Source organism: Eleutherodactylus coqui, chromosome 5 (genome assembly GCF_035609145.1).
Source record: "Eleutherodactylus coqui strain aEleCoq1 chromosome 5, aEleCoq1.hap1, whole genome shotgun sequence".
NCBI classification, from domain to species: domain Eukaryota; kingdom Metazoa; phylum Chordata; class Amphibia; order Anura; family Eleutherodactylidae; genus Eleutherodactylus; species Eleutherodactylus coqui.
This window is the reverse complement of record NC_089841.1, coordinates 35,918,813-35,946,634: the sequence shown is the minus strand read 5'-3', so window position 1 is coordinate 35,946,634 and position 27,822 is coordinate 35,918,813. Positions and strand designations below refer to the sequence as shown.

General features: G+C 46.9%; 1 pseudogene; it reads left to right on the top strand.

The window, feature by feature from the left end:
- LOC136629221 (zinc finger protein 585A-like) overlaps nucleotides 1-26,946 on the top strand; it is a 57,171-nt pseudogene extending 30,225 nt beyond the window's left edge.
- The last annotated feature ends 876 nt before the right edge of the window (nucleotides 26,947-27,822 follow it).

Here is a 27,822-nt window from a genome sequence, read left to right as displayed (position 1 = left end):
CACGCGCTCTGTTGCGCATGCGTGCCGAAGCGTCCTGCGGGACGTAGGACGCAGGATCCGCAGGAAAGTATTGGGGTCCATGGGAAACCTGTAATCGCACTCGCATGCGCATCGCATGGCTACCTACACACAACCGCGATACCAGGCCAAGAAACTTGTCCTGATATCGCTCTCTGCAGCATGCGATTTTACCCGTGGATGCGGGGCGTTTTTCTGTCAAAAATGCCTCTTATCCTTTTTGTGAAGTAGCGATTCTCTGCTTTCAGCCATGTTGGCGGATCGGAAAGTGTTTCCTATGGTTTTTAATGACAACAGCAGCAGCATCGCACCACATGGTTGGTGCACGCAATGCGATGCGCGGTCTCCCATTGAAAACAATGGTACAAACTCAGCAATCCTCCGCTACATCCCTTTTTTGACATGAAAACACCTTACATCCGCCGGGAATTCACATAGTGGGGAGCGTGATACGGGGCTGTGATTCATGGCTCCATATCATGCTTCCCAGTGTGAAGTTAGCCTTAGCGTGTTCACATGTTACAGCTGAAGATTTTGCACCAAAATCCCCATGTGACTTTGGTGCAGATGTTCCCAGTGGATTTCACCCTTTATATTACAAGAAGTGAAATCTGCGCTGACAACGCGGTGATGTTCTGCTATAGATGGAGCGCTGCAGATTTCTACTATTGTGAGTGAAGTTTGCTTGGACCTTATTTCCCTACATTGTACTGCACTTGGATGTGGAACCCTGCAGCACATTCTGCAGGTGAAGTCCACAACAAATCCACCATGTGTGAACATAGACTTAGGCTGCATGTCCACGGGTGTTGCGGTATCCTGCCGCGGATCTCCGTCGCTGGAGCTGTCGCCCAGGAGCAAGTGCCGGCAGACGGATCTCCGCTGTCAGCCTATCTGACAGATAAGTTGACTGCGGAGAATCGCGGTAATTCGCAGCATGCTGCAGATAGCCGCCCGCAGGCGGCGAATCGCAATGATTCTCTGCTCATGGAAAGGGGGGAAGCGCTCTCCCTAGCAGCGCTATGGAAAGCTTTTACTGCGTTCCCGGTGGCAGGATTATCGCTGCGGGGAACGCAATTAAAACAAAGTATTTCATGTCATTCAAGCCAAAAAGAAAGTAATTTATAGCACAAAATGATGACGGATAAAAATAACAGTGAGGCTCGGTTCACACAGGGCGGATTCACCACGGAAATTCCGTGCGGAATTTCACCGTGGCAAATCCGAATACGGCCACTAATCCCGGGATTAGCCAGCCATGTGGACGAGATTTCTCAGAAATCTCGTCCACACGGGATGGCAAATCTGCTGCGGCTAAGCCGGCAGAAGCCGCTGCTGCAGCGCGGATTTGCCGACCACAGCATGTCTGTTTTTTTTTCCACTGCGGCTGCGCTCTCCCCTATGGGAGCGCCGGCCGCAGCAGAAGAGCGAGCGTCCAGGCCGCTTCAAAGCCGGTTCTACCGTCGGAAATGTCGCGGTTTTTCGCTGCGGCCAAGCCGCGACATTTCCGTCGGGAATCCACCTTGTGTGACTGTGGCCTGAAACTGAAGGGTCTATTTGAAAATATGTCTGCAGAAAACCTTCAAGATATGGTGTAGTGGGATCAATGGCGTAACTATAGGGGATGCAGGGGATGCGGTTGCACCCGGGCCCAGGAGCCTTAGGGGGCCCATAAGGCCTCTCTTCTCCATATGGGGAGCCCAGTACTATGAATAAAGCATTATAGTTGGGGGCCCTGTTACAGGTTTTGCATTGGGGCCCAGGAGCTTTAAGTTACGCCTCTAAGTGGGATTCAAAGACACTGAGGCAGATTCTTCCGGAATTACAGCTTCTTTAATTGTATCGATACATATGTGTTTAGTGGAATTGTTTCCCAAGACTGAACCAACATCAAATGGCAACATACTCTCTTATACAATCCACACAAAGACATTCCTTTGTCATCTAAAAACAATCTGATTGGTTACATTTCACCATGGTATTACGGACGCAGTAAGAGCGACTGCACACAACTGGATTGTTGCTGCGGAATCCGTGGCAGGGCGTCCACATAGAGGATCTGCAGCAAATACCATTCTAGGCATGCTATGTATTTTTGCTTTTTTCCTTTACACTCGGGGAAACTAATTGAGATTTCTATGAGCGGGGGGGGGGGGGGGGGGAATGCAGCGTGCTCTATTTTGCTAAATGGCTTCCATTGAAATCAATGGAAGCCGTCTGGCCCGCAATTCATCCACAATTGACATTGTGGATAGACTGTGGATACTAGCATCCTTGCCTAGTGACGGCGTGCTAAAAGCCAATATTTTTTTGAAAATCTGTGCTGCACATGACCGAGTGTCATCGGTCCTCCACAGCACACCAAAAGCAGGTACGTGTGGTCACTGGTTTAGGTCAGAACCAGAATCTGCTGCAGGAACCTGCATGTGGAATCCGGCTCTGCCATGTGCAGCTGTTGTCACGATTCTGGTGCAGGAGTGGAGTCTCTTGTATGTAACCACTGCTGGAGCGTAATCAAGTGAGGCAGAGTTCCAGGCACAGAGATGACAATGCAACATAAAGGGTTTAAGCAGGAACGTAGTTAGGGTGGCAGTTCTGTTCGGTACACAAGGTGACAATGCAGCACAGAGAAGTTAAGCAGGGACGTAGTCAGGTAGGCAGTCTGGGTTCAGTACACAAAGATGACGATCCACTTGTAAGAAATACAGATATGCAGAGAGAGTGCGAGCTCGGTTAAAGGCTCAGAGCACAATAAACATGCAATGAGGTAGGGACAAGTTTATATATGAAGCCTAATTAGTGTAAGGTGGAGCTAAATGGGAAACAGGAACCAGACTTGCAGGAACAAGAGCCAAGGACAGATTTGGAAAGATCTGTTCAGAGGGCTGAATGACAGCAGGTAGAGCTGCAACTTGGAGTACAGGAGATTCTGGGTTTGAGCCCTGACAGCTAATCCCTCCTTCCAGCATGGCTTCCGGACGTCCCAGGGGCTGTTTTTCCTGGATACCTGCAATAGAACTCTCTGGTGAGGTCAGGGATGTGGATATTGCAATCTTGTTCCCAAGCATTGTCTTCCCACCTATAACCTTTCCCTTGAATGAGGTATTACAATTTCCTTCTACACATTCTGGAGTCCAAAATCTTCTCGACTTCATATTCCTCCTCTCCTTGGACCACCACTGGGGAGGGAGGTGGTTGAGTCCTTCCTGGAAAGATTTTCTTTGAATTATCTTGAGAAATGACGTGAAAAACCAGATGGATTCTCAATTCGCCAGGCAGGTCCAGCCGAAATGCAACTTGGCCTATCTTTACCATCATCGGGAAAGGCCATCAAAATTTTTGTCCGAGATTGGGGGAAGGAACGTGGCTTTTAAGATTTTTGGTTGATAGACATACTTTATCCCCCACCTGCAAGATAGGGAAGGCTTTGCAATGTCTATTTGCTGCTTGCCTGTAACTTTCCTGAGCCTCCCGTAGTAATTCTTTTAACTTCTCCTGAATTCCCTACAATGTTACAAGTCTGTGGGTGACAGTGGAGATGGTACTCTGGATAGGGAGGACAGGAATGAAGACAAGATGTGGCCCATTATGCCCAAAAAACAAACTCTGAGAGATTGAACAATGTCTGGTGTTGTTGTAAGTGAATTCTGCTGTCGGTAGGTAATCAACCCAATATTCCTGGAGGTGGGAGATAAAACATCGGAGATATTGTTCCCAAGTCTGATTTGTTCTTTCGGTCTGACCGCTGGACTGGGGGTGGAAAGCAGAAGATAGGGCCATGCAAAAACTCTTCCAGAACTTAGATGTGGACTGAACCCCCTCTGTCAGAAACTACATAACCAGGGATTCTATGTAGTCTGAATATTTCCTTAATCACCAGTTCTGCAGTATACTCAGCTATTGGAATCCTTTTGGTGGGAATAAAATGAGCCATCTTTGTAAGGTGGTCTACCATGACAAGGATGTAGTCAACTCTTTTGATTCAGGCAGGTCCACAATAAAGTCCATAGATATATTACTGCGAATCGCGGTAAATTGTGATTTTGCGCGATCGCGATTTTAACATTACAAGTCCCATAGACCCCTGCAGAAAAAAAATGCTGCGAATTTCGCAGGGAAAAAAAAACGCCAGTTGGTGGGCACCCTTAGATGGAACTGGAAGTGGTTGCAATAGACCCAGAGGACGAGCTTGGGGAATCTTATTTTGTGCACTCGCATCACAAGAGTGAACATATTATTTTACATCACCCTTGCAATTGGGCCACCAGAAGAAATGAAGCAGGAGCTTCAAAGTCTTTGTGATCCCAAGATGTCCAGCAAGTTTAGAGTCATGGATCTGTCTTAAAACAGCGAGATGACCGGCATTTGGAACATGCAATCTATTTCCCTGCATCCAGAACCCCCTCTTAAATAAAAGATTTACTTTCTTGGATTGCTGATTGAGGAAATTATCATTTTTATACCCTTTCTAGAGATGAGCGAATATACTCATTTCGAGTAATTACTCGATCGAGCACCGCGATTTTCGAGTACTTCCGTACTCGGGTGAAAAGATTCGGGGGGCGCAGGGGGGGGCGCGGGGAGGCATGGCGGAGTAGGGGGTAGCAGCGGGGAACAGGGGGGAGCCCTCTCTCCCTCCCCCCTCACTCCACGCTGCAACCCCCCACTCACCCACGGCGCCCCCCGAATTTTTTTGCCCGAGTACGGAAGTACTCGAAAATCGCGGTGCTCGGGCGAAAAAGGGGCGTGGTCGAGCAGGTTCGCTCATCTCTAACCCTTTCTTAAACCTTGATAGCAGTTCTTTTAGGTTAAGAATGCCTAGGAAATTTCTTGGAACCAGAATAGTATTGTCCAGAACAACCTATTCCCCAGATTCAACGAGAATCCTCGACAGGGCATCGGCCTTACCATTCCTGGATTCATGCCAGTGGCAGATGATAAAGTTAAATCTTGAAAAGAATAAGGCCATCCTGCTTGTCTTGCCAATAATCTTTCTGCTGTAAGTAGAAATTCTAAATTCTTATGGTCCATAAGAACAGTCACCAGATGATGAGCTCCCTCCAGAAGATGTCTCCATTCAAAAAAGGCTACCTTATTAGCTAAAAGTTCCTTATCCCCAATGTCATAGTTTCTTTCTGCGGACAATAAGATATATGATAGAAACGCATGTGGAAGCATTTGCATCTTATCTCTGGCCCGTTGTGGTGAAATAGCTCCCACCACCGAATTGGAGGCGTCAATTTCGACAACACAGGGCAATTCAGAGTTTGGGTGGACCGGTACTGCTGCAGACATAAGGAGGGTCTTTAATCTTTTGAAGGCATCCTGAACATCTGGAGACCATTAAAAAGCTTGTGTTTGGTTTTTGAGTGTGGTAATGAGCAAGATGCTTTTTGAGAAGTCTTATATGAATTCTTCTGTAAAAATGTGCAAATCTGGCAAAGCGTTAAACATCTTTTAAGTTTTTCAGAACAGGTCAATCCACAACAGCCTTAATCTTGCTAGAATCCATACTCAGATGGTTTGGAGAGATGATATACCCCAGAAATTGCATGCAGGTCTGCTCAAATTCACATTTCTCCAATTTGATATAAACAGCGTTCTTCCAAAGTCGCTTGAAGACTAACCAGACGTGGCTATGAGGTTTCTTCAAGTTATCAGAAAAAATAAGAATGTCATCAAGATAGGCCACCACAAATTGATCCAAGTAATTGTCAGTGTAACATATCTACTTTGTTTTGAAAGGCAGAAACCTAATAGGTGGCACAGAAGTCTTGCAGTTCTGTGATTTGTTGCCTTGAGCTGGCTACGATGTACTCCATGTTTGTAGGTGGGCGTGTTTATTCTGTCATGATTCTGGTGCAGGACTGAAGTCTTCTGCTTGGAACTGCCGCTGGAGGATAGTGTAATTGAGTGAGGCAGAGGTCCGGGTACAGAGATGACAATGCAGCACAGAGAAGTTAAAGGGGTGGTCTCGCGAAACCAAGTGGGGTTATACACTTCCGTATGGCCATATTAATGCACTTTGTAATGTACATTGTGCATTAAATATGAGCCATACAGAAGTTATTCACTTACCTGCTCCGTTGCTAGTGTCCTCGTCTCCATGGTTCCGTCTAAATACGCTGGCAGCTTGCTTTTTTAGACGCGCTTGCGCAGTCCGGTCTTCTCTATTCAGCACGAGCCGCTTCAGTGTGCTCCCCGCTACAGCTCTTCTGCGCATGCGCAGACGAGCTGTCACTGCTCGGGAGCGCGCTGCAGCGGCCATTCTGCACCTTCCTCTGTTAGAGGAAGGTGCAGAAACTGGAGCTGCCCAGCGGAGAAGCCCAGCCCAGCCCAGCAGCCCCGAGAAGCGTCCCAGGTAAGTGATGGGTCGGGAGGAACTAGCGCTGCGCCGGGGGGGGGGCTGTCGCTGCGATGGGGGAACTAGCGCTAGGCCGGGGGGGGGCTGTCGCTGCGATGGGGGGGCTGCCGCTGCGCCGGGCTGCGCCGGGGGGGGGGCTGTCGCTGCGCCGGGGGGGGGGGGCTGCCGCTGTGATGGGGGAACTAGCGCTAGGCCGGGGGGGCTGCCGCTAGGCCGGGGGGGGCTGCCGCTAGGCCGGAGGGGGCTGCCGCTAGGCCGGGGGGGCTGTCGCTAGGCCGGGGGGGGCTGCCGCTAGGCCGGGGGGGCTGCCGCTAGGCCGGGGGGGGCTGCCGCTAGGGCGGGGGGGGCTGCCGCTAGGCCGGGGGAACTAGCGCTGGGCTCCGGAACCTAGCGCTGGGCTCCGGGGCCTTCACCTGGGCTGAGGGTCTAGCGCTGGGGAGCCGGGGGCTAGCGCCTTACCTGCTGCCTGGCGGTGGGCGTCTGGTCGGCGGCTGCGGGGCGTCTGGTCGGCGGCTGCGATGCGTCCGGTCGGCGGCTGCGATGCGTCCGGTTGCCATGGAGACACAGCTGGCGGCGTCTCGGGAGCGCGCACGTCGGGCTGCAGCGAGCGACGGGGAAAGAGCCGGCGGCCATCTTGAGAAAACTTTATAAGTTGCTGAAACGCTGGAACGGTAAGTACAAACCAGCTAGAAATGTCATTTACAGGGGGGCTTAGTAATGTGTACTTAATGGGGGGGACTGGGCAAAAAAAAAATGTAACTGCTTCCTCGAGACATCTCCTTTAAGCACAGATGTAGTCAGGGAGACAGCCGAGAGAGAGAGAGAGACAGCCGAGAGAGAGACAGCCGAGAGAGAGAGAGAGAGACAGCCGAGAGAGAGAGAGAGAGACTGGTTTAAGGCTAAGAGCAAAATAAACAGGCAATGAAGGAGGGCCACGGCCAGGTTTATATAGGAAGTCCAATTAGTGTAGGGTGGAACTAAATGCTAAACAGGAACCAGACCTGCAGGAACAAGAGCCAAGGAAAGATTGATTCTGATCTCCACACATACCTCACAGCTCTACTACATCTATCCTGATCGGCTCCACATCACGCACACACAGCTTTGGGCCAGCTGCACACGGCCTTATTTGCATTGCGGAATCTGAAGCAAGCGGCCGCTTCCAGATTCCACAGCCTATACCACCCATAGCATGCAATAGCAATGGCATGCCATCCATCCTGATCCCCACACATCACACACACGGCTCTACTCCATCCATCCTGAGGTGGGCATGTCAGAGTGCAGCAGTGTGTGCTCAGCTGTTGGAGAGTGAAGACGTGCAGGCAGCCTCTCCCTCTTCCAGGGGGAGAAGGTCTGCTTTTCCCCAGCGAGTATGCCCTCGCCTGGGGCATCCACTGCCTCCCGGGATGGACCGGCGGGGGGCAGCGAGAGGCAGCCGGTTCCAAGAGCCAATACAGAATTGAGGAGGTCGCAGAGACTGAGAGTGCAAGCAGCAGAAACTAAAGGTAAGCCCCAGGAGGAAGATCTGTACTCCTGGGGTGAAAGAAAGGATGGAGAGACAGCGGAGCAATTAGCCACCCGCTTTAATAAGTACAAGCGGGAGTTTGATGCAATAAGCGGCAAATTAAAGAAACTGCAGCATGAAGTGCAGGGTCTGAAAGCCCTGCTAGAGACATGCTCAAGAGACCAAAAGAAAGACTATCAGGACGAAATAAAGAACATAATGGAGGAAATTAGGAAACTGACGGCAAGAAAAGACGCTATAAAGGCAAACGGAGGCAGCATGTCGGAAAACTGGAGACACCAGGAGCGCTTTAATAGGAATATTCCGTCCTATACAAGCAGTGAAGAGAGTGCAGAGGAAGACTGCAGAGGGAAAACCCAGCTTTTTACAAGCCTGCAGCAGCATTCAAACACTGCTAGATCACAGGGGGTTAATGAACAGAGCCCCGGAGGCAGCCAAAGAAAGCAGGGGACGGGTCACGAGTCTGACGCTAGCATCCAGGCAAGACAATCCGACCCGCCCCTCTCAGGTTCATCCATGGAAGAGGAAAGTGACAGCGGCGGGTATCTACTCAGCGAGATCCAGAAAATGGAGGCCCCCCCGGATTTGAGCAAGCTGTGCTTTGGGAACGAGACACCTGGAGAGGACACCCGTATCCGGGCAAAAGGCCAGGCGAAGAAGGCTACAGTGGAAGTGGTAAGTTCAAGATATGTGCCACTTCCTGATAATGCAATCCCTGTGGCAGGGGGTCGCCCGGTGTCTGAAGTGGCACCGGGAGCCAGTCAAAAGGGAGAGAAAATAGAACCATTGGTAGCCCCCCCCCCCCCCCCATGTCCAGTCTGGCAAGGTGCTTGCTGCAGGGTCGGACTACAAAGGGGAGGGGCATAGTAATGATGGTTTCACGGGCTCGGTGAAACTGGCTTTTTGCAGTGCGAGGTGTGGATCCAAGTGGGCTTTCCTTCGAGCTTGACTGCAGTTGGGGTGGTGAGCAACACCTGGTAGGGACCTTTAAACCGGGTTTCTCTCTCAAACTTTTTTACATAGACCCTGTCACCTGGTTTCAGATTGTGACACTCATCCATAGGACCAGGGAGAAAAGCAGAGACTGCAGATTGCGTTATTGACAATTCCTTGGAGAGGCCTATGACAAAATTAGCAAGAAAATCATTCCCCAAACTCAGCTACTGTGGCATGTACCCTCCTGGGAAAGAACTAATGGGAGACACTCAATTCAAGATTTGCCCATTTTCTTCATTGCCTTTTGTGTCTACTTTCCCACTACTCCGCGGATGGTAGGGTGTGTGAAAAGCCTGGGATATACCCAAGCAGACATGATATGTTGCATTATTTCACCTGTGAAGTGTGCACCTTTGTTTGACTCAATCACTTCCGGTACCCCGTATCTGCGGATTACCTCATTCATGAGCTTCTGTGCGGTTACCTGCTTATTAACTTTGGCAACAGGGTAGGTCTCCGACCTGAAAAGAAATCATAAACAAGCACATATTCATACTTCCCAACAAGTGGGAGCTGAATGTAGCCAATTTGCAATCCCTGAAATGGGTAGAGTGGTCTGGGCAAGTGTTATGTGACAAATTTTACTTCTGCCCTGTTGCTTACGGCAAAGATCATGCAAAATTGGACAAATGATGCAGCAGCTACAGAAAACCCAGGAGCCACCCGTCCTTGTTCAAGCGTCGACATCATTGCTGCTTTGAGAGGTGCGTCTATCCGTGGATCAGCTGGGCCATCATGGGGCACAGAGACCGTGGTAGGCAAGTTCTGTTGACTGTTCGCCATACGCCGTCCTGTTTTTGCTGCTTCCATATTTAGTCCATTTGTCTTTTTCTTCCTTTCTGGCTTGTAACTGTAAAGTCTTTAGCATATCAAAGTCCACGTTTTAGTCAATGTCCAAAGTTTTTAGTCAATGTCCAAAGTTTAGTCAAAGTCCAAAGTTATTGTTAGATTCTTCTTTTCTTCCACGGCTTCAGGGCCGCTGCCTTTGCTGTGTGATCTGTGATGGCGTTGCCTCTTGTTTCTCTGGTGTAGGAATTGGTGTGAGCTCTCCACTTTGTCAGGTAGAAGTAGGGCGTCCGTGAGACTCTGCAAAGCTGCACCATTCTTAATTGCTTGTCCTGCTGAGGTAAGAAACTGTCTGGCCTTCCATATTGGGCAGTAATCATGAGCTATGCCAAATGCATACCGGGAATCAGTGTAAATGTTTGCTGTCTTACCTTCTGCCACTCTACACGCCTCAGTGAGGGCATTCAGTTCCGCTTCTTGTACTGAGACATGCGGAGGCAGAGCTTCTGTTTTTAGGACATCTTGTTGTGTGGCCACTGCATATCTAGTGTGGAGTCGTCAATCAACCTGGGACCATCTATAAAAAAACATTTCAAAATATGCATTGTTAACAAGGGCTTTCAGTAACTTTTTAAAACTTACATTTTCTTGTTGCATCAATGCTTGACAATCATGCTGATATTCTATTTCAAATAGATCAGAATCTTGTTGCAAAAAATTAAAAAAATGGCTGATTTGCAATACCTAGATCACCTATGCCTTCTCCTCCCCCCCTTTGAACCAGGGTACTCAATTGAAAAAAAAGAAGCCGGGTTCAAAGTAGTACAACATTGGAAAAAGATTTGATGGATGCAGATAAGGCCTGTAAGATGTTAGCACCAATAACAGAGACATGAGTTACATCGCGGCAGAATAATCTACAAACATCTATTAATACTTGAAATGTGATATTCTTTAAGCAAATTCATTATTAATCTGATCCTGCCTGCAATGTCTCATCAAATTTGTGGGAGAAAAAAAACCAAAAAACTTTTACTAGCTGCTCAAGATTACGTACTTTTACATCATCTAGCTCCACCCCCTCGATACTGGCCGCTTGCTTCTTTCTTCACACCTTCATTTAAACTTTACAGTCTGCATGTCCACATCACAACCAAGTAAAGTCTTATGCATGGGGGGGGGGGACTTTTATCCCCAGTCAATATCCGCATCACACATTTTAAATTCATCATAGTCTGAACACTGGGCATTAACTCTCATCGATCCATGCGCTCAAGTCTGCCCCGTCACCCCCCATTGAAGGTGTACCAGTACATACAGATGCACGGACAAAAAGTGTGACAAACATACATACATCAGTTGAAAAACATTGAGGTGAGTGCTATAATGTTATAAAGTACATGATTCTATTGAGATGAAATTGTGAATGAGTGCTATTTTTGACAAATTATGTGAAAAAGTTTGCTGAGTGACTGAGACATTCTATCTTTCTTATCTACTGAAGCTATTATATGCTGTATTAAACGCTGAAGTATTTTAGAATCTGTGGGTATCTTTCAGCCCCCCTTCCTTTCCTTCTGTGTCTGTGACCCTGAGCTTAGAGTGAAGTCTGAAAGCCCCCACCTTTGCAAAATAACTGTTATCTCTCTGTGAATATGCATTCACCGACTGAACAAAGTTTTTTTAGTTTAACTATTCCCTGCATTTGAACTCATAAATAATACATATGCTGGGACCTTTTGACAGCGCAACATGTTCTTCATTTTCAACCCCTGTATTCTTAAAAGCCCCCACAGGATGTGAGTGGGGTATAACTTTCTTACACCTGTATGAAAGAGACCAAAACGTGTCTATTTGTGACCTCAGAACCCAGTAAGAATATACCTTAGAAATTGCTATCTTTCCTGCCTTCTAAGACAGTATAATTCATTAGATTCATTACAAGCTTCTATTCCATTAAAGCAAACAAGGCTACTTTCCAGGGTTAGTATCGCATTCTCTCTCGCTCTGTTATCTCTTGGCCTTGGAAAGCTAGACACAGACTCTGCAGCTTCAAGTAAACAATCCTTCTCCCACTAAAAGCGAGCTCAGTTAACCATTTGTACATATATACATATATACACACACACACATACATCTATATCTATCACCCTAGTATTATACACCTTTTCCTCTCTCTCTCTGCCACCAAATCACATACTTTGTAACTTTCCTCTCGACTTTGCTTGTTCCCCATATTTCTCTCCCTACCTAACTGCCAATGAAACCTTCAATAGACACTCTCCCGACACCCTCTTGATCACTTACTGTACTTTCCAACATTTTACTTACAGATACTTTCTTAAACAAATAATGTGTACATACCTAACTTTCTCTGACTTTCCCTCTGCTCCTCACTTCAGCACTTTCTAGTAAAGCTTTGTCTTTCAAGGCGCCCTTCTTGGTCCTAAAGACCTCCTCCCAGTCACCATACTGTAATCTACCATGCGGGTCCTTGTTACACATTTTCATAAGAGTTTTCTTACATTTTACAAATTGGGACCCTTGTCTCTCCTCCATCAATTGATCCGCACGGCGGTGGCCCTTGAGGGGCTCCGTCTTCTTTAATAAGGTCTTACGCATATTAGAACAACAACAACAATAATAATAACACGCTCCATAGAATGTATCCTTCTTAATCCAAATTGTCAGCCCCTTATATATGGCAAAACAACCGAAGGTCTCTTCTCCTATGGAACCAGCCTCACAGAATGCATCCCTCTAAAATCAAATCGTTAGCCCCTTATATATGGCAAAACAACCGAGGGTCCCTTCTCCTATGAAGCCTGTCTCACAAAATGCATCCCTCTAAAATCAAACCGTTAGCCCCTTATATATGGCAAAACAACCGAGGGTCCCTTCTTCTATGAGACTAAATGAAAAGAAAGAGGAAAACAATTCTGCAGATACAACAAACAATCTCCACTATTGCTAAATCGCTACGGACTTCAGAGTACAAATAGACTACAGACTAGTTCCTGGGTGAGTGATTGGTGCGCTTATCACGGTCAGTGGTCCGTGACAGCAAACCCGAAGCCCACGAGTTACCGTGTAGAACTCTTAACCCAACCCATCCGGCCACAAAACACAGATAGCCCCTCCTGCTGCAAGACTCTCAGTGTAAAACACAACATAAATATATGCCGATCTTACCTGGAGTTCTGTGAGTTGATCAGGCTCGGTTTGCAGCAGGACGGTTTTCCCGTGGTGTGGATCCGGGTGGACAGGGCTGCACGGCTCCGGTTTTGTCGCCCCACGTTGGATGCGCTATTTGTCAGGGAAATTCTGGGTACAGCACCAATCAGGCCCACCCCAATGCCCCGCTGCCGGCGTAAAGAAGAGACACCACACACGGAGGTCTGGTATAGTTCCTCACACGGGGACATAACTGCGCACTTTATTACAAATTACATGGGGTCTTATACCCTTTGGTCACGTCACTAGGAATGGGTAATGGTCTCATTGGCTCAAATTCACCGCATAACCATATATGTGAAGTCCGCATTTCCGCCTGAGGTAGTGATAGTTATATACGTAGTTAAACAGTCGTTATCTTGATACGGCGCTTCTGGGAAAACAGCCAAGCACACGGCCTTCGTATCCGGTTCTGTATCATCTCTGAATTTCTGGACACATCTCTCTCAGCCTTGCAAACCTTTAGAATATCTGATGTAAGGCGACATATTAAGTTTTTCTCATTTTAGCATTGAATAGAACTTGCATACAGGTATAAAAGCATAAAAAACATATGGCAATATATACATATACCCTCACACTACTACTCGGGCCTTCTGGCAGGGAAGGATCAAGATCAAGACAGGCTGTCGGCTTTCCTGGCTGAAACCATTCCTGAAGAGAGAGTGACCTCTGGGCTTGACGATTTGACAGAAGCTATCAGAGAAGAGGAAGTGAGACTGGCCTTTGATGGGCTTAAGCTCAAGAAAACGCCAGGTCCGGATGGCTTATCATCCGAGTTCTACAAAACCTTTAAGGAACAGTTGGTTCCCCTATTGACTGAGGTATATAATGAGTGCCTTTTCTTGGGTACTCTGCCAGAGTCAATGAGGTCAGCCCTTATCATCTTGTCAAAGTGTAAGGATCCGTCCCGGATTGAGAATTGGCGTCCCATAGCGCTGCTCAATACGGACCAGAAGATTTTGGCTAAGGTGCTGTTTAATCGTTTGGTGCGTTTTGCACCGGAGCTGCTTTCAGGTGATCAGCACTGTTCTGTTCCAGGCCGAAGCACGTTTAGTGCCGTGCTGAGTGTCCGGGAGGTTGTGGAGCAGGGCAGGGCTGGGAACTGGAAAGGGTTCTTGCTGTCCTTGGATCAGGCAAAGGCTTTTGATAAGGTTAACCATGAGTACCTCTGGTCGGTGCTTTTAATATATGGTCTGCCGGTAGGGTTTGTCAATTGGTTAAAACTTTTGTACAAAGGGGCTGAGAGTTTCCCGCTGGTGAACCGTTGAGCTGGGCGCCCCTTTTGTGTGGGATCCGGGGTTCGTCAGGGCTGTCCCTTAACCCCCCTGCTATACGTGTTTGCGATCGACCCCTTTTTAAGGAGGTTGGGTTGTGGGCCGTTGGCGGGGGTTGGGGTGGGCCTGGGGGACTCTGGGCCGGCACTAAAGGGGGTGGCCTACGCCGATGATGTCACGATTTTCGTCTCTTCTCGCGAGGAGGCGGGATGGGTGATGTCGGAGGTTGTGGAGTATTCAGAAGTAACTGGATCCCAGCTCAACTGGGATAAGTGTGGAAGTCTCTGGTTGGGAGAAGAAGATCCTGATTTTAGTCTCTCGGACACCCTCCCAAGACCCCAGGAGTCATTAAAAATTCTGGGCATCCACTTCGGCCAGGGAAATTATCCCGAGACAAATTGGGAAGGCAGACTAAAAGATGCTTGTCAAAAGGTGGACCAATGGAAGGGATGGTCTTTGTCCCTGAGGGAAAAAGTGAGCCTCATCAAAACTTTCCTGCTCCCCTTATTTATCTATCTAGGCAGCGTGTGCATCTTGCCAGAGTCTTCTTGGACACGGATCTACAGCCTGTTTTTTCAGCTGTTATGGGACAACAGGCTGAACCTAGTGAAGCGAGAGGTTACATACCGCCCAAGGAGACTAGGGGGATTGGGTATGGTCAATCCCGTGGTGTTTTTAGTCAACACCTTTTTGAAGATTAATCTAGTCAACTTCCGCAATGAGGAAAGGGCTCCTTGGTGGGTAGTTTCCTCTAAGTCATGGTTTCGGCCCTTTCTCCAGGATTGGGTGAGAGGAGGGCGAGTGAAAGACCTATGCACGCCGCACGAACATCTCCCGGCTTACGTTACTCCGGCTCTGAAGCTTATCCGTCGATGGGGCTTGGGGGCTGTGGAGCTTGAGACTCTGTCGAGGAGGTTCCTTGATAGGAGGGTCCTGACCTCCCGTTTCCAAAAGCCATTGGCCCTCAAGGACTGCCCAAGCCAGGACCTGGAGAGTGGGTTGGTTTTGTTAAATTCAGTGAGGGTCTGTACCTGAGGAAGTCTTTAAGACGAAACGCGTTGTGCAAATAAACGAGGTGAAAGAAAACTAACTGCTGTCCGGGACGTGGATGTTCTTAGGAGCGCGGTATCCTATTTTTAAACACATAGACTTTTACTTTAGCGGCTCTCTTGCTAGGAAGACGGAGGATCTGCAGGAGCTCTCCCAGCTGTCTAGCCCAGAGGGATTTTAAGGGACTCACCGGCAGCATTTACCTACAGGCTTTTCTGGATATGGGGTGTTGGTAGGGATCTTATCCAAGGTCTCTGCCAGACACCAGGTAAGTGTGTTATTTATATTCAACACACGTGCATATTGATATCACTCTGCCTATATATTCAGGAGCGCTAACCTGGTTGTTTCTACTGTGGCAAGCCAGGACCTGGAGAGTGGGTTGGTTTTGTTAAATTCAGTGAGGGTCCCTATGAAGTTTTGGGATTTGGCCTGGCGCTCTTTCCACGGAAAGCTGTATGTGAGGGACAATCTGAAGTATAGGAGCACGGAGGAAAGAAATTGCCCCCGTCAGGAGTGTGGCTCTACGGTGGAAACCATGGAGCATTTCCTACTTCAATGTCCCTTCAATACAGAGGTATATAGAAGGGTGGGGATTTCCATCGGCTGGCCCCGGCTGGCTGCACTCTCCTATTCGGAGTGGGCATATGGAGCTTTCAGAGTTCTGGGTGGCCGGGATAAATGCACGCTATATTTAGTCAGCCTAGTGGTTAGATATTTCACGTGGCACGCAAGGTGTCTAGTTTCGACGCATCAGAAAATCCTCCTGGTGGAAGTAGTATGTAGGGGCATTCTTGATGACCTGGGGAAGGTACGTTCTTGGGAGGGCAGCAGGTTGGGAGCGCCAAAGGCATCTCGGTTATGGAGGGGCCTTTCTTTTGCGGTGCCCTAGCCTGTTTCCCTTTCTGATTCCTGGTGGTGGGCTGGTTTTTCTCACACTAACAGCTTTTTGTTTTGTTTTAAGTACAAAAGGAGAAATAGGGCTTGCAAATGACTGAACCAGGACTCAATGGTAAGACGGTGATGGTAAGAGGGTGAAGGGAATTTTCTTTATATTGAAGAGAATTGAGTGTACAACAAGAATTTAATTAAGTTATATTGAGAGAGAAAAATAATAATAATAATTTGTGTATATATGTATATAATATGCTGTAAATATTAAATTACAGTTCTTGTGTTTGAAAAAAAATAAAATAAAAAACAAACAAAAAAAATAGATTAAATAAATAAATAAAATAAAATAAACAACTTGTAAGTAGGTTATAGCATGACTTAGTAGGGAAACAGAAAATTGTATAAATAATGTAAATATTCCATGTTATCTTCTCTTCATGTCTTAAAGGAGATGTCTCGAGGAAGCAGTTAAATTTTTTTTTTGCCCAGTCCCCCCCATTAAGTACACATTACTAAGCCCCCCTGTAAATGACATTTCTAGCTGGTTCGTACTTACCGTTCCAGCGTTTCAGCAACTTATAAAAGTTTCCTCAAGATGGCCGCCGGCTCTTTCCCCGTCGCTCGCTGCAGCCCGACGTGCGCGCTCCCGAGACGCCGCCAGCTGTGTCTCCATGGCAACCGGACGCATCGCAGCCGCCGACCAGACGCCCCGCAGCCGCCGACCAGACGCCCACCGCCAGGCAGCAGGTAAGGCGCTAGCCCCCGGCTCCCCAGCGCTAGACCCTCAGCCCAGGTGAAGGCCCCGGAGCCCAGCGCTAGGTTCCGGAGCCCAGCGCTAGTTCCCCCGGCCTAGCGGCAGCCCCCCCCGGCCTAGCGGCAGCCCCCCCCCGGCCTAGCGACAGCCCCCCCATCGCAGCGACAGCCCCCCCCCCCCCGGCCTAGCCACAGCCCCCCCATCGCAGCGACAGCCCCCCCCGGCCTAGCGACAGCCCCCCCATCGCAGCGGCAGCCCCCCCTGGCCTAGCGACAGCCCCCCCATCGCAGCGACAGCCCCCCCCCGGCCTAGCGACAGCCCCCCCATCACAGCGACAGCCCCCCCATCGCAGCGGCAGCCCCCCCCCCGCCCTAGCGACAGCCCCCCCATCGCAGCGACAGCCCCCCCGGCCTAGCGCTAGTTCCCCCATCACAGCGGCAGCCCCCCCCGGCCTAGCGACAGCCCCCCCGGCCTAGCGCTAGTTCCCCCATCACAGCGGCAGCCCCCCCCGGCGCAGCGACAGCCCCCCCGGCGCAGCGGCAGCCCCCCCCCCGGCAGCAGCGACAGCCCCCCCGGCGCAGCCCGGCGCAGCGGCAGCCCCCCCCCACAAATCACTTACCTGGGAGGCTTCTCGGGGCGGCTGGGCTGGGCTTCTCCGCTGGGCAGCTCCAGTTTCTGCACCTTCCTCTAACAGAGGAAGGTACAGAATGGCCGCTGCAGCGCGCTCCCGAGCAGTGACAGCTCGTCTGCGCATGCGCAGAAGAGCTGTAGCGGGGAGCACACTGAAGCGGCTCGTGCTGAATGGAGAAGACCGGACTGCGCAAGCGCGTCTAAAAAAGCAAGCTGCCAGCGAATTTAGACGGAGCCATGGAGACGGGGACGCTAGCAACGGAGCAGGTAAGTGGAATAACTTCTGTATGGCTCATATTTAATGCACGATGTACATTACAAAGTGCATTAATATGGCCATACGGAAGTGTATAACCCCACTTGGTTTCGCGAGACCACCCCTTTAAGGGCCCGGCCTAGCGTAGGGGGTTGTATGAGGGGAATGTTCTAGTTAGTGCTGTTATTTCATTTCATATGAGAAAAAAATCTAAAGCCAGTTTATTTGTTTTTCTTTCTGGGGAACGTATACTGGCACTGCTGATTTGTCTGGCATCGAGGATCTTCTGGCACCAGAGAGTCCATGGGCAGTAAGGGAAGATACGGACAGAAAAACTAAAGCAGGAGAAGAGGCAAAGAACAAAAGAGAAGCTCAAGAAAGGTCAAGAGAGGATGAGGAGGTCCTTATTTTTCTATTTTGTTCAGAAGAAGCAAGCTTCCTGAGCGGACATTGTACGGACTGGAATACACATGTTGTGTTAATTTGTGTTTGATGCTCCAAACTGTGGAGAGAGACAGATTTTTCTTTTGACAATTACTGTTATGTTTCCTAATTTTATAATAACATAGAGTTCTATCCATCCTGATCCCCCACACATCACACACAGCTCTACTCCATCCATCCTGATCCCCACACATCACACACAGCTCTACTCCATCCATCCTGATCCCCACACATCACACACACAGCTCTACTCCATCCATCCTAATCCCCACACATCACACACAGCTCTACTCCATCCATCCTGATCCCCACACATCACACACACAGCTCTACTCCATCCATCCTGATCCCCACACATCACACACACAGCTCTACTCCATCCATCCTGATCCCCACACATCACACACACAGCTCTACTCCATCCATCCTGATCCCCCACACATCACACACACAGCTCTACTCCATCCATCCTGATCCCCCACACATCACACACAGCTCTACTCCATCCATCCTGATCCCCTACACATCACACACACAGCTCTACTCCATCCATCCTGATCCCCACACATCACACACACAGCTCTACTCCATCCATCCTGATCCACACACAGCTCTACTCCATCCATCCTGATCCCCACACATCACACACACAGCTCTACTCCAACCATCCTGATCCTCACATCACACACACAGCTCTACTTCATCCATCCTGATCCCCCACACATCACACACACAGCTCTACTCCATCTATCCTGATCCCCACACATCACACACACAGCTCTACCCCATCTATCCTGATCCCCACACATCACACACACAGCTCTACTCCATCCATTCTGATCCCCACACATCACACACACAGCTCTACTCCATCCATCCTGATCCCCCACACATCACACACAGAGCTCTACTCCATCCATCCAGATCCCCTACACATCACACACACAGCTCTACTCCATCCATCCTGATCCCCCACACATCACACACACAGCTCTACTCCATCCATCCTGATCCCCCACACATACCACACACAGCTCTACTCCATCCATCCTGATCCCCACACATCACACACACAGCTCTACCCCATCTATCCTGATCCCCACACATCACACACACAGCTCTACACCATCCATTCTGATCCTCCACACATCACACACACAGCTCTACTCCATCCATTCTGATCCCCACACATCACACACACAGCTCTACTCCATCCATCCTGATCCCCCACACATCACATACACAGCTCTACTGCATCCATCCTGATCCCCACACATCACACACACAGCTCTACTCCATCCATCCTGATCTCCACACATCACACACACAGCTCTACTCCATCCATCCTGATCCCCACACATCACACACACAGCTCTACCCCATCCATCCTGATCCCCCACACATCACACACACAGCTCTACTCCATCCATCCTGATCCCCACACATCACACACACAGCTCTACTCCATCCATCCTGATCCCCCACACATCACACACACAGCTCTACTCCATCCATCCTGATCCCCCACACATCACACACAGCTCTACTCCATCCATCCTGATCCCCCACACATCACACACACAGCTCTACTCCATCCATCCTGATCCCCACACATCACACACACAGCTCTACTCCATCCATCCATCCTGACCCCCACACATCACACACAGCTCTGCTTCATCCATCCTGATCCCTTCAGGTCATCCCGCAAGGTTTACAAGCAGTACTACAGAGTCTTGCATCCACTGATCAACCGGTGGTCCTGCGATCCCTGACTCCTCCCACACATGTGACTGATCACATGTATGTGACATCTTCACAGGTCCTGTAAGTACAAGGTTGCTTTTCGGCTTTTCAAGTGGACGTCTGTGTGTTCCCACTGGGGAGACGAAGGGATTATTACCCCCATCTGGACCTCCCCAGTTTGGGTTTTAACCCCTAATAACCATAAAATTGAAATACTCTTCCAAAAAATTGCACATTATTTAATTGTAGAATATGAGCCTGAACTGGCGCAGTGTTAGGGCAGCAGAGATGCAGAGCTAAGCTCTCGCTCACGACCTGAAGGTTGCGGGCTCAATCTCCATATGTTTCAGGTGGCCGGTTCAAAGTTGACTTACCATTCCATCCTTCTGAGTTCAGTAAAATGGGTACACAGTTTGCTAGGGTGAAAAGATGACTGAGGAGGCAATAGCAAACTACTCTGCAAAGACAGTCTAAAGAGAACACATCACGTTGTGACGTCACCCAAGGGGTCAGCCATGACTTGGTGCTTGCCCCGGGACCTTACCTTTACCCTAATTGTAGAGTTAGATGTTTTGTCTCCAGTAAATATAGTTGGTGCAGAACTGGGAGCTCTAACATAAACATCAAATGGGGAGCGCTCTGTGGGAGTGGTCTTAGAGGGCAGAAAAACAATAATTCGCGGTCACATTCTGTACTTGGATTGCCAATAATGCTTTAGTATACTTATTACATTATTGACAACCCATCGGGCGCTATAGACGGTTTTACCAGATAACACTACAACTCCCAGTGTGAACTAACAAAGATAAGGACTTGCTGAGAGGTGTAGTAGAGGAAATTAGACTGAACACAATGCTGATGTCAGAGACAGAAATCTCAATGTCATTGGATGACTCACTGGTGACATTCTCTTGACTCCTTCCTTCTCTTCTCCATCTGCTCCAGACCTTCCTGACTTCTGCAGCTAATTCTTGTCTCTGCGGCATTTGCGGCCCAAATGTCTTTGGTCCCTCTGAAAATAATAGCACCACATACTGTCACCTGAAAATAGCGCCACTCACTGCGCACCAAGAAATAGTCTGTACTGTCAGCATATTTTTAGATTGGATTTTGATTTTTTTTATATTGGCTCATCTGCTTTAAATCCAGTTACTACAATGCAAGATCCTCTGCTGATATCTTCTCATTTTACTGATTGACCCATCAAGGATGAAAGAAAGAAACAAGATGGCGGAGAGTGTATTAAATCTTACCCTAGAGATACTCTTCCATCTTACTGGAGAGGTGAGAGATTCTGATGATGTCACATTATATCATTCTCATCTATGGTAATAACAGATGATGTCACTGGAGAGGTGATGGACTCTGGAAATGTCTGTAGTGATATTTATTAATGTCTCTCAATATAAAGGATTACACAATAGTGAAGACGACCTCTAGTGATGGCTGTCAGACCCCTGTGTATGATGGATGGGGAAGACCCCTGAGCTCAATCATGGAGCACCCACCTCACCCCTTGGTACATGAGGACATCAATGTACAGAAGATTCTAGAACTCACCAACAAGATGATTGAGCTGCTGACTGGAGAGGTGACGCTGCAGGGAATGCTTGGGTATTATACAGTAACAGCACTGGAGGCTTCTGGGTAATGACTGTATATTGTGTTGTCAGGTTCCTATAAGGTGTCAAGATGTCGCTGTCTATTTCTCCATGGATGAGTGGGAGTATTTAGAAGGACACAAGGATATGTACAAGGAGGCCATGATGGAGCCCCGCCAGCCGCTCCCATCACCAGGTAATAGACAGGACTAAATACACGGGGACTTTATTATCGGTATGTAAAGAATGACTTCAGTGTCCGTTTGTGTTTCCTCCAGTTCCATCCAGTAAGAGAAGCCCACCAGAGAGATGTCCCCGTCCTCTTCTTCCACAGGACCATCAGGTAGATGGAGATGTCCCTCTGATCTGTAGAAGGCTGTGAAGCTCTTGTCTTCAGTCTTATTAGATGTCTTCTACTTGTGTGATGAGTCCGGTGGAGATGGCAGGATTACCGCTGACCAGAGACATTACATGTTGTCTGGATCTTCTCCCAGTTTTCTGGTGGTGGGGACTGCTGGTGGGAATAAGGAGCCAACAGGTTGGATTTATATCTATCTGCTCCTTTATGTCCCCCGATACAAACAGCAGATTTGTCTGGTAGACGCTGATCTCCTCCACTGAGACAACGTGCAGCGTGTCTAGCCATGCCAGATATACATGTGTGTGAGGATCCTGAGGGGTCATTGAGCCGCCATCTAATATATGTGTACTGCCTCTAGATCTGCAGGTATGTGGCTCAGATAACTACTCCTGTCAGGTCATTATTGGTCATTATGATGTTGTCGAATGATGTTTTCTGAACATGTAACACATTCCACACAACTTCTCCAACCGTCAGCCAACTTAAAATATCTGTGTTGCAGCTTTTTTACCAGGATAAAGATTTTACTGATTTTGATGGTACAGTGACAGTTATGACCGTTAAAGAAGACTTTGTAGAGAAACTTCCTACAGGCTGCTTACCAGGTGAGTAGTAACCACTAAATAAGGCAGAGTAGAGTCACAGACCTTCCATATTACAGCAGGTGTTTTATGTAGATTTATAAGCTATGTGATCTGTCAGATTTCTGCTCTATGTTCCCCCATTTAGCTGATATACAAACTAAAGATGGATGACATGTGATACTGGTATAGGAAAAATATATGATGAGCATCTATAATAAGGATGTAATTAGGTGCACACCATATCATAAAAATGACACAATTATCTTATGTATTGTGTCCATTATTCAGAATAGTAAAATATGTAAAATAGAAAATATCAATGTAATATAAATCTGGAATATAAACATGAAATCGATCTATATGAAGGAGGCTGATTCCTTCATCATCTGTTGTTTCTCCTGATGAGGCAAAAGTTTTCCCCCAGTTTCAGGACTAAGGAAGCATTAGCTCCTATTAGAATCTAGATTTCGGAGAACCTGACCCAGATAATAGTTTACAAATCACGAAGAAGTAAACACAGATAAAGGCTGGTTTAGACACAACGATTATCCCTCCAAAAAAAATCTTTTGAGCTATTTTTGAACGATAATCGTTGTGGTATTTTAACAGCGCAAGGCGATCGCTCAAATGTTGAGCGATCACCTTGCGCTCCAAGCGGAGGATGCAGAAGCCAAGCGGGGCGTCCCCACTTGTCTTCTGCATTCAGCTGTTCCCCCCTCGGAGCACCCGGCTGTTATACAGACGAGCGCTCCGAGCGGGGTATGGAGAACACAGCTGGACCGCTCTGTTCTTCATACCCCGCCTGTCATCAGGGAGCGAGATACAGCTAAAACAATAGTATCAGGTTAATCCTGCTATGAATTCCTGATAACTGATCACTGATCTTTCAGCATGCTGAAAGATCAGCGACGGCTTAACGAAAACTGCACAATGTCAGTGCAGTTAGATACAACGATTATCACTAAAAAGATGGCTTTAAGCGATTTTTGAGCGAAAATCTTTTCGTGTAAAAGGGCCTTAACAGAACATGGAGACATAGACCCAGATAACAGAATACAGAATGTGGAGACATAGACCCAGGTAACAGAACACAGAATGTTGAGAAATAGACCCAGATAACAGAATACAGAATGTGGAGACATAGACCCAGATAACAATACAGAGCATGGAGACATAGACCCAGATAACAGAATACAGAATGTGGAGACATAGACCCAGATAACAGAATGCAGAATGTGGAGACATAGACCCAGGTAACAGAATACAGAATGTGGAGACATAGACCCAGATAACAGAATGCAGAATGTGGAGACATAGACCCAGATAACAGAATGCAGAATGTGGAGACATAGATCCAGATAACAGAATGCAGAATGTGGAGACATAGACCCAGGTAACAGAATACAGAATGTGGAGACATAGACCCAGATAACAGAATGCAGAATGTGGAGACATAGATCCAGATAACAGAATACAGAATGTGGAGACATAGACCCAGGTAACAGAATGCAGAATGTGGAGGCATAGACCCAGATAACAGGATACAGAATGTGGAGACATTAGATCAAGATAATGGAATACGGAATGTGAAGACACAGACCCAGATAACAGAATACAGAATGTGGAGACATAGACCCAGATAACAGAATACAGAATGTGGAGACATAGACCCAGATAACAGAATGCAGAATGTGGAGACATAGAGCCAGGTAACAGAATACAGAATGTGGAGACATAGACCCAGGTAACAGAATACAGAATGTGGAGACATAGACCCAGATAACAGAATGCAGAATGTGGAGACATAGAGCCAGGTAACAGAATACAGAATGTGGAGACATGGACCCAGATAACAGAATATAGAATGTGGGGACATAGACCCAGATAACAGAATACAGAATGTGGGGACATAGACCCAGATAACAGAATACAGAATGTGGGGACATAGACCCAGATAACAGAATACAGAATGTGGAGACATAGACCCAGATACCAGAATACAGAATGTGGAGGCATAGACCCAGATAACAGAATACAGAATGTGGAGACATAGACCCAGATAACAGAATACAGAATGTGGAGACATAGACCCAGGTAACAGAATACAGAATGTGGAGACACAGATGCAGGTAACAAAATACAGAACATGGAGACATAGACCCAGGTAACAGAATACAAAATAAAGTTATGTCATTTTTGCCGCAGTGTGTACACCTTAAAAACAAGACACCTCCCCAAGATGGTGGAATTGTGTTTTTTTTCCATTTCACTTCACTTTAAAGTTTTTCAGTACATTATATTAAGTACAATGCTGAATAAAATAATAGAAAATTGAATATGCTAATCCAGCCTTCCCCTTATGACTTCTTCATACGTGACCATACTGCTCCTCCCAATCTGTGATAAAGTGCATGTAGCTGTCAGGGAGTGTGTGAGATGGACATCACCTAGTAGCACTGACTCACAGGAGTCTTTATGCTTCTCCGCATTTTTTGGAAGAGTGGTGACATGTGCACTGAGACATGGACCTATGAAGGTGGAGGCTTCACTACAGAAGGGAAAATCTGCAACCTGGTTATTGAAAATCATGATCTGCTGGTCCTTGCTCTGAGGTCCTTTTTTAGACTATGATTTGTTTTGTCACCACTGTCTTCATTACTAACTGTATTTTGCTACATGCCAAAATTTAAATAGAAATGTTTGATTTTTATTCTTGACAGATGATGGTACCAGAAGCTTCGAAGAACATCTGATATCTTCAGATTGTAGAGCAAAAGATTGTGGTAACACACATGATACAAACAAAAAAACTGCCTTTATCCCAGGTATTATTTCAGACCATCACATCATAGATCCATCATCTGATCCTCTTATACAGGCCTCATCTTCTGATTCATCAGAGATTGATAAGCAGAATAAATGTCACAGAGGTGGAGACTATCAAAGCGCTCACACAGGGGAGAAGTCGTATTCATGCACTGAGTGTGGAAAATGTTTTGCTCAAAAAGCACATCTTATTACACATCAAAGAGTACACACAGGGGAGAAGCCATATTCATGCCCAGAATGCGGGAAACATTTTACCCAGAAATCAGATATTCTTAGACATCTAAGAATTCACACAAAAGAGAAGCCATTTCCATGTTCAGAATGTGGGAAATGTTTTAACCTGAAATCGACTCTTGTTACACATCAGAGAATTCACACAGGGGTGAAACCGTATTCATGTTCAGAATGTGAAAAATGTTTTACAGATAAATCAATTCTTGTTCACCATCAGAAAATTCACACAGGCGAGAAGCCATTTTTATGTTCAGAATGTGGGAAATGTTTTTCCAACAAATCAAATCTTGTTGTACATCAAAGAAGTCACTCAGGAGAGAAACGATTTTCATGTGTAGAATGTGGGAAATTGTTTACTCTAAAATCATGTCTTGTTAAACATCAGAGAACTCACACAGGAGAGAAACCATTTTCATGTACAGAATGTGGAAAATGTTTTACCCAGAAATCAGCTCTTATTCCACATCAGAGGACTCACACAGGGGAGAAGCCATTTTCATGTTCAAAATGTGGGAAATGTTTTACCGAGATTACAGGTTTTATTACGCATCAGAGAAGTCACACTGGAGAGAAGCCATTTTCATGCTCACAATGCAGCAAATGCTTTACCCAGAAATCGACTCTTGCTGTGCATCAGAGAAGTCACACAGGAGAAAAGCCATTTTCATGTTTAGAATGTGGGAAATGTTTTACTGCAAAATCAGATCTTGTTAAACATCAGCGAATTCACACAGGAGAGAAGCCGTTTCCATGCCCAGAATGTGGGAAATGTTTTACCGAAAAATCAAATCTTGTTAGGCATCAGAAAATTCATACAACGCAAAAGCCATTTTCATGTTCAGAATGTGGGAAATGTTTTACCTACAAATCAGTTCTTATTACACATCAGAGAAGTCACACGGGGGAGAAGCCATATTCATGTTCAGAATGTGGGAAATGTTTTACAGATAAATCAGTTCTTGTTCAGCATCAGAAAATTCACACAGGCGAGAAGCCATTTTTATGTTCAGAATGTGGAAAATGTTTTTCCAACAAAACAAATCTTGTTGTACATCAAAGACGTCACACAGGGGAGAAACCATTTTCATGTGTAGAATGTGGGAAATTGTTTACTCTAAAATCTTGTCTTGCTAAACATCAGCGAATTCACACAGGTGAAAAAGTTTCATGATCAGAATATGTGAAATGTTAAATCGAGATAGCAGGTTTTGTTACATAAGGGACTTATTTAATTAACAAATAGCATTAGAAAAATTACAACAAGGTGACTTCACAGATTTTTTTAAAATTTCTGTTCTCATTGCATTTTTCCAGGCATTTTTTTTCTTCTTCATCCAAAAATACTATGGCTAGATGTTAACTGTAGGTTATTAAAGAGTTACTAAATGTACTCCAATAAGTGTTTCCTTCTTTAATCGCATCAAGTTATAGGTTTGGCACTTTTTATTCCGTCATTCTTCTAATGCTTCAGCAAAAATGGCTGAAAAAAATACATGTTGAAAATTGTGTAACTTAAAAAAGTCTCTTGAAAATTGCATGTGCCATTGGAAAAAAAACCAAACACTTCCATTTTGGGGGTGAAAAAAGTGTGTATGTGAAGGAAGTCTGAAGGTAGATTTTAAGTGCTGCTTTTTTGAGACATTTTTACTGACATCATTTTATCCTTTTTTTCCTGAATAAATATTCACTGAAAGCCATAAGTGAACTATAAAACTCATGTCAAACTATGCTTTTTTGTGTGTTGTGATTTTCTGTGCTTGTGTTAAATTTGTTTGGTTCCATGTTTTCTTTAAGTACAGTTTACTCCAGATATGTTTACCTGCTCCTGTAGCCGTGGGTGATGGCGGCTGTCCTTGCCCTTTGGTACATTGAGTATTGCCTCCAGCTTCTTCTTTCTATGCTTTCTCCCTGATCTCTGCCAGTAGGGCTGGACAGTGCACACTTCCATATCTCGTCCCCTTGCAATCTTGTTCCTGCACTCCCTATCTTAAGTTGAATTACAGAAAAAGTTGAATTCCAGTGCATGGGCACGTCGCATAACAGTTGGTGCACTGGCAGCTGGATGCGCTGTTGCAGTGTCCTGAGGGTGGCAGCATCTGTGGTGGACTATCTGAAATGTGCGCACACGCGACTCACCTTGCTGAGCAGCTCAAACAAATTGGTGTAGTTTTTAAAAAAGCGCTGAACCACCAGGTTGAACACGTGCGCCAGGCATGGCACGTGTGTTAGTCTGCCA